At 38.2% G+C, this 12,583-nt stretch overlaps 1 protein-coding gene and 1 long non-coding RNA gene across 2 annotated transcripts in view; both read left to right on the forward strand.

Annotated features, from left to right (window-relative positions):
- Window positions 1–12,583, forward strand: part of LOC139938018 (adhesion G-protein coupled receptor G7-like) — a 244,279-nt gene that overhangs the window by 200,990 nt on the left and 30,706 nt on the right. The gene's annotated exons all lie outside the window — the stretch shown is intronic.
- Window positions 7,700–9,636, forward strand: LOC139938026 (uncharacterized). The gene is made up of 3 exons (XR_011786110.1): window positions 7,700–7,776; window positions 8,504–8,611; window positions 9,507–9,636. It is a non-coding gene; the product is annotated as an uncharacterized lncRNA (long non-coding RNA).

Here is a 12,583-nt window from a genome sequence, read left to right on the forward strand (position 1 = left end):
ATTAAGCCCTCTTATCACTAACCCCTGGTAGGGATGTACTAAAAAACAACGCTGATTGGCTCCCAAGGGTGACTACTTTGCGTGCACGCTTGTTAACAACTTTCAAGCACTTTTAGGACGCTTCCGCGCGTGTGAAAATGGAAGTATTTTGACGTGATTCCATTTCAAATGAATCATGTTTTTACATGGTCACCCTTAACTGCATACAAGTAAACATATAACCACAAGATCAAGAACCAGTTGCTCTTTGACTTGATGCCTCTTTTGGGCGTTACCATACTTGAGCGCAAGTAGAATGGATCGGCCTCAGGCATAACTAAAATGAGCCAGATTCTGGCACATTTTAACAAGCATAGACCTACCACTTTCTGTATGCTAAATGCACGGTCAATTAAAAACAAAACTCTTGAGTTTGCTGACCTCGTTCGGGAACATGACTTGGATGTTATTGGAATTTCCGAAACCTGGCTGACTCCAAATGACTCGGCAGTTATAGCTGATTTCACTCCTTGTGGGTATTCTTTTCATCACGTACCACGAGTTAATAAACGCAGAGGAGGTGTTGGCCTATTGACTCGTAGTAGTATTGATGTCGAAATCAATCCAAAACCCCAGATTGTTGGTTCATTTGAATCATTTGGTGTGGAGTTATAGCACATAGCAACAGGTTGGTGATTATTTACCGTCCACCTGGATCAACTGCTCCTTTCAGTACCTTCCTTGATGAGTTTACTAGCCTCATTGACAGCTACCTGTACGCTCAGTCATCATTACTCATAACCGGCGACTTCAACATACAGGCGGATAACTCATCTGATGTCAATTCTTTGAAGTTTGCCGATTTGTTATCCACACATGGTCTGAAGCAACACATAACTACAGCCACTCATCAACACGGTCACACTCTGGATCTTCTTATCACACGTTCTGGTGATAGTAATTTACTCTCTGATATTCACATAAAGGAAGGATTGTTGGACCACTCTGCAATCTGTTTAAGTCTGCCTTTCCAAATACCGGCTATATCCACCAAATCTGTTGTTTCTAGGAATCTTCGCTCGGTTGATGTGGATGCTTTCTCCACTGATATCCAAGCTCATCAGCTTGCTGAATTTTGCTCTGAGGCAGATGTGACTACTGGAGTTGATCTTTACAATACAACTTTGTGCAACATCTTGAATAAACATGCACCTGCTACCACAAGAACTGTTAAACTTTGTCCCAACACCAGCTGGTATGGTGGCGAAGTTCATGAAGCCATACGCAAGCAAAGAGTTCTGGAACGTAAGTGGAAAAATTCAAGACTTGAAATTGATCGACAAATTTACTGCCAACAACGACAACATACCATTTCTCTGATTCGTTCAGCTAAATGTAAATTCTACTGCAGAATTGTTGATAAGTGCTCAGGTGATCAGAAGCGGCTCTTCAATGTTGTCTTTCAGCTGCTCAACAAGAATACAGTTTCGCCATTGCCATCACATGACTGTTAGGTATCTCTTGCAAATTGGTTCAGCCAGTTTTTCACTTCAAAGGCATTGACGATTAGAAATGGTCTGGTGTCGACGACAGTGTCTCCTCAGACATCTGTCCTTCAACCACCTCCATCATGAACAATGTCAATCCTCAAGTCAACTTCTTCTGAGGAAATTAGGAAACTCCTTGTAAAAGCACCGCCAAAATCATGTGAGTTAGACCCCATACCTACATCACTTCTTAAGGAATGTGCTGATGCCATCATACCTGCCATTACAAACATTGTCAATCAAAGTCTGCAATGTGGTGTTGTGCCTTCTCCGCTCAAATGTGGTCTGGTACGGCCACTACTGAAGAAGCCAAATTTGGACAAAGAAGATCTAAGCAACTATCGCCCAGTGTCAAATCTAATGTTTATCTCCAAATTACTAGAGCGTGTAGCTTTCTCCAGACTTTCAGCATTCCTCCATACTAACAACCATCTGGATAAACATCAGCCTGGTTTTCGCCAGCATCACAGTGTTGAGACACTTCTTGCTCACTTGTCGAGTCAAATTCTCCAACAGTTTGACAGGGGTAGAGTTACAGCCGCAGTGTTGCCAGACTTGTCATCTGCTTTTGACACTGTGGATCATGACTAGCTCCTTAACCAGTTATCTACTCTTGGGATCTCAGGCACAGCTCTAACATGGTTTCAATCCTATCTCACTGATCGTCACCAGTCAGTGTATATCAAGAACCCGCAAGGGTCTGTCGGCGGCCCTTTGCTGTTCTCTATCTACACCAGCCCAATCGGTCAAATAATCCAGAGACATAGCATCCAGTATTATTGCTATGCAGATGATCTACAACTCTACGTGTCCTTTGATCCAGTGCAGCCCAGCGCATCCTCTGCCATGAAAAGACTTGAGGCATGTATTGACGAGATAAGAACATGGTTAATTAACTGCCAATATTTTGAAGCTGAATGAAGCAAAATCAGATTTCATCTTATTTGGCACCAAGCTCAATATCAAAAAAATCAACATCCCATCAATACGAATAGGATCTGCTAACATTACCCATTCGTTGACATGCCGTAACCTTGGTGTAATTTTTGATTCCCAGCTAACATTCAATGACCACATCTCCAGCATATCCTAGTCAGTAAGGTTTCACCTGCAAAATCTTGGATTTATTCGCAGATATTTGAACCGTACAGCAACTGAACAACTTGTGCATGCATTGATTTCATCTCGACTGGATTTTCGCAATTCCCTCCTTCACACCATTCCGCAGTATCAACTAAACAGGCTTCAGCGACTACAGAATGCTGCAGCTCGATTGGTGACGTTAACTAAGCGCTATGATCACATCAGTCCGGTTCTGAAGTCCCTTCATTGGCTGCCTGTGTGTGATCGCATCACTTTCAAGGTTTTGCTGCTGGCTTTTCACACACTTTGTGGACGGGCACCTGAGTACCTCATTGACGCCTTGCCACGCCACACACCAACACAGAACCTGCGGTCATCACAATCTGTTAAACTTATTGTCCCTCGCACCCGTCGCTCATGGGGTACTCGTGCTTTTCAATTTTTTGCCGCATCCCTCTGGAACAACCTACCTTCACACATAGTTTCAACGGACTCCACTAACCAGTTCAAGAGATCACTAAAGACTCATTTGTTTACCATATAGTAATACTTGTTTCAGTTACCTGGCTTCATCATGCGTTCAATCTATAACTGTTTCTTTGTTCATTCACCATTTGTATTACATTTATTTATTTTATTCTATAATACATTTGTTTATGGCCAGATGCATTCTTGAAGTGTTTTATTCTTAGGTTAACGGTTCTTCTTATTTTTCTCCTTCTTAGGACTCCTATAATTGTTTTTTTTTTTTTTTACAAAAATGACAACCACTGTGACAGCACCACTATTTTTATTGGGATGTCTTTGGTTTGTCCGAGGCGCTCGGTACCGCTGGCTACTGACCTACGTATACCAGGTGGGGCAATGCCAGCCAGGACATGGAGGCTGTCAACATTAGTTGGTTTTAAGCAGCCAGTGAGATGATGGATCTGAAACTGTCGCTGAGCCAGGGGTCAACTTTTTTTGGGTGAGAGGATCTTTCCGAGAAAGGGCAGGCATACTCTGCAGCAGAGTAGCAAAGCCTGAGATCAGCTGTCCAGAGCATGGATGCTTTGGCATCCCATGATGAGTTTGCTAGTTTCCGCGAAGGAGGTTGTTTCTGGTTCTCACTTTACCTTTCACCTTTATCAATGTGCTGCTTGTACGAGAGCATCCGGTCCAGGGTCACGCCGTGGTAAACAAGGAAGTTGCAGTTTTCCAGGTGGACGCTGTTCCATATCAAGCACAGTTTCCTCCCAGCATCACGATTTCGTAGGTGGAACAGGCTTACCTGGGTCTTGGTAGGATTTACCTTCAGTTGGTTGTCCGTGTAATAGGTAGTGAGGTTGTCTAGAGCTGATGTGAGGGTGGCCTGGATGTTATCTATGTTGGTGCTCTGGGCTGCAATCCCAAGGTAATCAGCATAGACGAAGCTCCTTGTTCCTTGGGACACTGGTTGGTCATTAGTGTAGATGTTGAACAGCACAGGAGCAAGGACACTACCCTGGGGCAGGCCATTCCTTTGTTTCCTCCATCTGCTGCGCTTCCCTTACAGAAATGTCCCATGAGAATCCCATGGGAAATTTTCCCATGGGATTCCCATGGTGAATTGGGCATGGGAAACCCATGGTGAATTGTCATGGGAAATTGTATGGGTATCCCATGGGAAATCGTATGGGGACCCCATGGGATCCCATGATGGAACCCCATGGGATCCCATGAAGGAACCCCATGGGATCCAATGTAGGAACCCCATGTAGGATCCCATGGGGTCCCATATAGGATCCCATGGAGGAACCCCATGGGTCCCATGTAGGATCCCATGGGGTCCCATGTAGGATCCCATGGGATCCCATTTAGAATCCCATGGGGTCCCATGTAGGATCCCATGGGGTCCCATGTAGGATCCCATGGGGTCCCATGGAGGATCCCATGGGATCCCATGGAGGTTCCCATTGGATCCCATTTGGGTCCCATTGAGGATCCCATGGGGTCCACGGCCTGTACGAAATACTCTCATGAGAATCTTATATTATAAGAATCTTATTAAAATTTTATAAGAACCTGTATTGAGCTGCTAAGAGCAGTCTTATAAGAATCTTATAAGAATATTATAAGAACCTTTAAGTAGTGTTCACAAAAGAAATCTGAACGTTATGAGAGTATATAAATATTATTTTAAATTAAAAGTGTTATTAAAATGTCATTGATAGCTCCTTGCTCAGAGCTAGATGAGCCGAAAGCAAACCAAAAATAGTAGTTTTCATGTACATGGACTGGCTACAAGACACTCAAATAGAGAAAATAAATTGTACTTAAACATGTGTCTGATACTACGATAATTGTGTCAAATAAATCTTTAAATGGATATTCAGCAGAAACTGATTGCTGGAGGGACCTTTTTCTCAAGATGGTGCATACATTGAATACATTATTTACGGCTAAATTTTGTCTCATTATTTACCTACAGTTCTTCACACAGTCTTTCCTATAAACAAACATTTTGTGTGTAAAATATCAACTGATTATGCAATGAAGATGGTATTAAAAAAATGGAGGAAAATCTTTCGTGTATTAAGTTATTATGTACTCAGAATAATGTAAAATGTTCATGAGCACATTGCAACCGGAATTTGGAAACCAAACAGGTATTCAATGTAATGTAAAGTTTAACATCACAAAGAAATTATTTGCAATCATAATTAGTCTGACATAAACATATCACAAAACAAACATTTGTTTTATCTGTTTGTCACTACCATTGAAGTGTGCAAAAATAAACTTTCAACAACAAATTTACAGTAATTGAAGACAGAGGGGGTTATACATTGTACCTACTGAACAATTGCATTTTAATTTCCTAAGATCTTTGAGCATGAAGAGTTTTGTTCAGCAAGCCAAGAAACATAGAGTTGAATTAAAAGAAACTAAATATGTCACTGTGTACACACCTTGATTTGAGTAAACAAGCACATTGTTGACACAACTGACTTGAAGATGCTTGAAGATGCTTGAAGTAACACATTTTGTTTGCAAAATACATTATTTTTCTATTTTTTTAACAAAGACATTTCTTTTTAAATTAACTTTTGGTGAAACTTCTGATGTGTGCTCCTGAGAATCCTGACAAGAGTTCAGCCATGGTTGAGAATCTTGACTCGGAAATAATTACACTCGCACCAGGAGTAACCAATCTTGCAATCATCACACGGCATGTTATAGTTTTGGGGGCTTGAAGCCACGTGAACTGACAGACCACCAATAAAACTGTTGCATCTGAAAACAAAAATATTGACCCATTGATTTCACAACTAATAGAAATAATACACTGTACACTGTTGTTCACTTCGGTTATAAACCTGGAGCTATGCTCCATTTGGTTGTACCATGTACCATGGAGGTACCTCCATAAAGTGACACAAGCTTCTCTGACTAAAACTTATACATTTAGAAAATTACAGAAAACAGCTCACCATGTGTATCTCCGTCTGGCTACTGTTGATGTCCATGTTGTAGACATGCTTGTTGATCCTTCTGTAATGTTTCATTCCCACAGAATAACAAGTATATCTTCCATTTTGGTGTAAAAACCAACACACAATAATGTGTGTGCAAGCAGCTTGCAGTATGAATGACTATATGAGTGTCAGTTAGAATTCAAACTCCCCCCCCCCCCCACACAGGAAGTGTTATGTAATTGACAGCATCAAGTTACACTTCCTGCCAGCCTTGAGGGAAACCAACAAATGTTTATCAACAGATTCTTACTGAAGTAAGAAATGGTTTAGAAATGAAGAAGTAAGAAATGGTTTCTTACTGTTGGTTACTTATAAAGTCACAAATTAATGGTTTGTTACTGTTTCTTGCTGTAAAGTAAGAAATGGTTTCTTACTGTTTCTTTAAAGTAAGAAATGAGCAAGATGTTTTTCTCTGAAACTTCTTTTAAAAATTGCAAAATTCTTACTTGATAAAACAATTTTTTTATTTCAGGTCTATAATAGGATTCTTATATAATTCTGACTCTCTTAACAAAATCTTATAAGTTGAAATCGTACGGCCTATATGTAGGATCCCATGGGGGATCCATGGGGTCCCATGTAGGATCCCATGGAGGATCCCATGGGGTCCCATTAACCCCAATGGAACGCTTCATACCCCATGGTATACCCATGGGACCCAATAGTAACCCTGATGACTCAATGGGAACAAATCATAAACCCATGGTTTTCCCATGGGAACCCCATGGGATATCGATGGGATACCATGGGAAAAAATCAGAATCCCATGAGTTCCCATGGGATCCCATGAGATCCCATGGGAATTCAATGGGAATCCCATGGGACTTTTTTGTAAGGGTTTCCATTTAGTTCGACAAAGAAGTGCCTGTTTTCCAGTAGCAGTTGTATCAGTTTGATCAGGTGAAAGTCATTTGTCATCTTATATAGCTTGTTGAGGAGTAGCCGGTGGTTCACGGTGTCAAAGGCAGTTGTTAGGTCCACAAAGACAACACTATGTATCTTAGGTAACTGATCATGACATGGATATGCAGTGGTTGAACACAGAGAGAAGCCAGTATTGTGTGTTCTGTCCGATCGTTAATCTGTTCTGTTCCGAAGTCATCAAGGCAAGCCTTGCCCTTCTTGAGGCAGGCAGTTTTGCTGTCTTGAGTTCCTACCCTGATGCCATGGGTTCTTTTTGTTTGCTTCTCTTGTATTGGGTTTTGCCATTCATCAAGAGCTGGTGAGCAACCTGGTTTGCTATGACGTTAGGATGCACTGTTGTCTTATAACTGAGGTCATTGTTGATTTTCTTGATGGTTGTCCAAGAATGAAAGCACCATCTTTCCACAAAAAAATCACTAACAAAATGTAACAAATTTATTACCACTCACACTTGAAAAACAAGAAGGCTGACTTGAGAAAAGTATATAGCTAAAAGTTGCTCTAGGTGTCAAGTGATGCGCTTAAGCCTCTGTCAATATTGCCTCAATTGTGGTCGTAAAAGTATATAAGAAAGTCCCATATTACCATGGCTTTATGTCACTCTTTTGGTGTGCATATGACTCTGGTCCATTTACGAGCAACTGAATGTGTATATGTTTTCTTCGCCGCAGACAAGAAGCAGCACTTGGCCACAAGAATCCATGGCCCCAAGAAACGATTGACATGTATGTCGACCCGTCTAAAAGGTAAAAGCATTTTCCTTATTTGTTAAATTTCTGAGTAGCTATTCTGACCTATCAATCGTAGATATACGGATATAGTAGTTGTGCACTTGTACTTCCATTCAAGTATTTTTTAACCCACAACCCCATCAGGCTTTGGCATATAACCAGACATTTTCATTTTGGGAAGGGGTAGGGGGAAAGAGGGGGCAGGTACATAATTTAGCAGTCTAATTAATTTATGAAACCATTCGTTTATGCGTTATTTGCCGTCTCACATGGGGGGGGGGGGACCAATTGCCTGAGTGAAAAACCTACAAACTCTTGGTTCATAGGCCGTTCTCTGTTTTAATTGAATGGGTATTGCTGCGTGACATCAGTGCATGTTTACTGTTGTGATTTCCAGAACTTTGGTGTATTTATGCAATATACATACATCCATCCATAAAAGGCTCTGTTATACTAAAGGCTTTAAAAGTTGTGTGGAGCATACTAGATTGTCAGTGACGTGTTATTACCTACGAATAAACAAATGCCTTTCAGAAATGCCCAAGATACGAGTGGACAAAACCTAAAAAACAAGTTGCTAAAACGCGAACCAGCTTGTAGCGCGGTTTTCCCGGTAGTGAGTGTAAACAAAGGATATGATTGAAACTTGTTTGTCATAACTTCCAATTGTTATTCACATGATCTTTATTTCTAAATAAACTTCATTAAAAATACCCAAACTTTCTTTATATTCTCGTTACAGTGCGAAAATATCATCAGTGGAGCAGCAGAGATGAAAATTGTGTGAAAAACGAATTTTATTCGTTCATTATGGACAAGAAAGCCGAGGGCGCAAAGGGGTCATTGCCAAGTAAGTGCAACACAACTATATGTATTAAAATGTTTTGTTAAAAACAAAGAACTATCCTGAATAGCTAAAATCAACAGTCATCTTGCATAGAAGGATGTTTGAAAGTATACCTAGTTATTTGGAAATTCCTTAGTTGAATCATTAAAATTTAAAGTGAAGATATGTTTGGCTGCGCTGTTAAAAATTGTAATCTTGAAAAAAAGTTATTTCATGAAACAAATTCCTGTGTCACTCCCTAGAAAATGTTTTTATTAAGATTTTGGGGAGTGACACAATATTTGCTTGATTGATATTTGAATAATTAAACAATGTTAATAAACATTCCCAGTCAAGGGGGCATTATGTAGGGCTTACCTCAGCACCAACTCATTTTGTCCTCTACCAAGAAAGTGGTACTACTCAAAAATGAGATTCCAAGGAACAATAGAATCTCTTCTAGTCCCATGAATTATGTTAGATAACCAGGAATCAATAGAATACCTGCCTGTGCAGAAAGGACAAGCACATGTATACTGAGAGCACAGCAGGTCTTTATATACCCTGCTCAGTCAGAAATAACACATGTGATGGGAATTCATTTGTCACAGATGATTAGATTTATATAAGTAGGATTTAAAATTTAGCATGACAGGAATACAATCTAATATAAAGTTTTGCAGTAACACCATGTAAATATCTCAATGAGTTTTAGGTGGTTGTGAAAAAAGTCAGATGGTTTAACCATACTCTATGGTTTAACAACTAGACATTTTAATTAATATGCTCTGATCATCTTCAAGAGAAAACAGGACTCATATGCTGTATCAGAGTTTGGTTTTCTCCTGAAGACGATCAGAGCATACTGATCAATACATTGAGTTAAACCTGTTATTAAGTGACAATTTTCTTTTCACAGGTAAAGTGCAAGTGGAGAACTTTCTTGACAAACACCCAGAGCTTCTGAAAAAATTCAAGGTGTCAAGGGAGCAAAAGATTGTTTTAGTAAAAACAAAAGTGTTCAATGATCGGGTTAAAGAGAGGAGAATATTCCAAAAGGAGAGGGGAAACATGTTCTTAGTTTCAAACTAGTGGTTGTTATTTTGTAGTTACTACTTGAGCTAGGTTTTTCATTTTCAACCACTAGTGTGAAACTATCATTTCCCACTCTCTGTTTTATACAGTGCTCCTCTCTCCCCCTATTCATTTTCTATATTCTTGTTACTTTAAAGATGCATTGCCTGATATGAGCCAGATTTCTAAACAAAAGTAAATTTAAACATTAGATAACTATATTGATGCACCACCAGTTCTTTAATACAATATGTCAAGGATTGATGCCAGTTAATCAAAAATGAAATGAATAACATGCCAGTCTTTCATTCAAGAGAGTAAAAGGTTGGTTTATAGACGGTCGCAAAATGGTCACACATTGGTAAATTTGATGTTGACCCAAAAGATACTCAATGCATAGATTACAATTAAAGGCTCTGAATCCAGTGATCACAAAGATTGCACACAAGTTACCCAATCATAAAAAACTCCTTTTAAATAATAGTGCGTGTATTTACAGTCACTGATGTAAGTTGTTTGTAACACAAACATGTAACTTTAAATTTGTTCGCTTGTGAAAATAGTTTTATTATAATCCTTACACTCAAATACAGCAATGCATCTTTTAAGTTTAACAGTTTGAAAGAAAAATCTCAATAACTTTCCACACAATGCTAGCAAAAGAGTGTATATGGGGTATGAAAGATTTCTACAAAATTTTCTGCTTTTCAGGGAGAACATCGAAATTAAAATTCTAAAACACAAAATGAGGGTAGTTAAGTTATCAATAGTACATGTACATGTTCTATGCTGACATTGGGTGTTGAGAAAAAGACATTTCTTACAAATTATTGATTTTTTTTTGGTTTAGTTGTAAATCATGAAAGTTACCAGGAATTACACAAAATGTGGTTTTGATGGCCTGTTCCCAAGTTCCATGTTTGATTTTGTCAATCTTGGTTTAATAAATTGTTCAGTTTGTGTTTATATACCAAAAGCAGATTAGGTTTAAGGCAGGGTATACTTATGGTAACTATTGGTAATTGTCAAAGACTAGTATCCCCACTTGGTATATCCCAACATATTCATAAAATAACAAACCTTTGAAAGTTTCAAATGCCTGAGAAGGCTTCATGCCTGAAGCCTATATCAGATTCAACTATTTTACTATTTTTAGTGAGAAATTATCTTTTTTTTTTCAAAAACTACATTACTTCAGAGGGAGTCGTTTCTCACAATGTGTTATACTACCAGCAGCTCTCAGGTGCCAAGTAAGTTTTTATGGTAGTGTACTTCTTGAGTAATTACCAAAAGTATCCACTGCCTCTTAAATTACTGAAGAACATTGTTATTAAACTATATTATTAAATTATTGTGATTAGTAAAAGATAATACAAAATAAAACTAAATTATTTAGGAGAAATGTTGGTACTGAAGTGTCCCAAACTATTAACAAAAAACTTAATTGGCATCGAAACTATAGTTATACGTTTCAGAGTGTCAGTTTGGAAACTTTTAAGCAAAGGTTATTTGTTCTATGCAGATTTTTTCCCATTTAACAACTGTTTATTGATGACAAACTTTAATCTAAGTCTTGTCCAGAATGAAATACTGTGCAAGTCTCGCACATATTCAAATGTCCAGGAATCTTTCAGGAACCTTGTGATTTCTTATGCCGTGGAAACTAGAGTGGCAGGCGTTAACATTTTCAAAAGAACCCCATGTTCTTCAAGACTTCAGCGGAACAAATCTACAAAAATGAGCAGAATACCAGTCACCGATGATACATGTTGAACTTTATTTTGGTTGGTAACCTTATTCTGGTAAGCATAAGTTTGTTGCGCCTGGCAACTTTTTTGTGCTTAAGCAGCTCTATGAAATTGAGCCCAGTTTTTTGCAACTTCAGAAGTTGAAAATAATTTTTATGTGGCTATTGATAGGTAAACAAAATCTAAATAAGTTACTTTAGAGAAATGGTGGTACTTGCGTTTCTCAAACTATAACAAAACAATTAAATAAATAAATACAAAACCAACTGGCAATTTAAAACTCTTAAATGCAAAGTATCCAATACATGTTCTTCGCTAACATTTTTTGTTGAGAAATAAAGTCATTACCTATAAATATTTTTTTTTTTTGAAAAAAGGGGGAACTGTCTTTGATCACAGTGAGTCTGTAGATGTTAAATTCTGAACTCTCACCCAGTTACTGCACGCACGACGCAATAATAATGCAACGCCCTTTACAGCTTAAGTTTTTTGATGTGACGGTCCACACGTTCCTGTGTAGTAACTGGGTTTCCTATCCAGCCACAAGCAGACTATGATCACGACAACGACGACAGTGCCCCTTTAAAGTAACAAGAAACTATGGTCTAGTTGGCTTCGTGCAAAGTTCCTTTTTTTCCCTTCTTTTTTTTATCAGAATTAAAAGTTTGTTTATAATAGAAAATAATCAAACACAAAAAGATAATTGTGTCTGTAACCAAATTATGTTCATCGATTCTACATACATTGTACCTGGAATTTCTGGAATCATAATGATAAGCTCAGTGCAACATAGTAAAAAGTGTTTGTTTTTATATATTTAATTAACATAATAGTATCTAAACAAAAATGATTCTATCTTGAATAATCACAATTTATTTAACATAAGTAACATTTGTTCAAAAAGACTATTATCTACCAGTTTTTATAAATGTGAGGTAGAGAAAAGTGTTTAAGTTTATCAAGACAGTCCTTCATGTGTTATTTTGTAATATGTCTCTAAATTGTCATATTGTTATTTTTAGTTTTTGTAGTTATTAAAAAGAGGTAGTTTGCCGTAAATTACATTTTTGTTTTGTTACCCAGGCACTAATTAGAAAATTGTATGTAGACGATTTGGATAAGAGTAAATTATTTCCACTCCTCTCATTTCTAATACAACCAACAATTAGAAACA

Source organism: Asterias amurensis, chromosome 6 (assembly GCF_032118995.1).
Source record: "Asterias amurensis chromosome 6, ASM3211899v1".
Classification (NCBI taxonomy): Eukaryota; Metazoa; Echinodermata; class Asteroidea; order Forcipulatida; family Asteriidae; genus Asterias; species Asterias amurensis.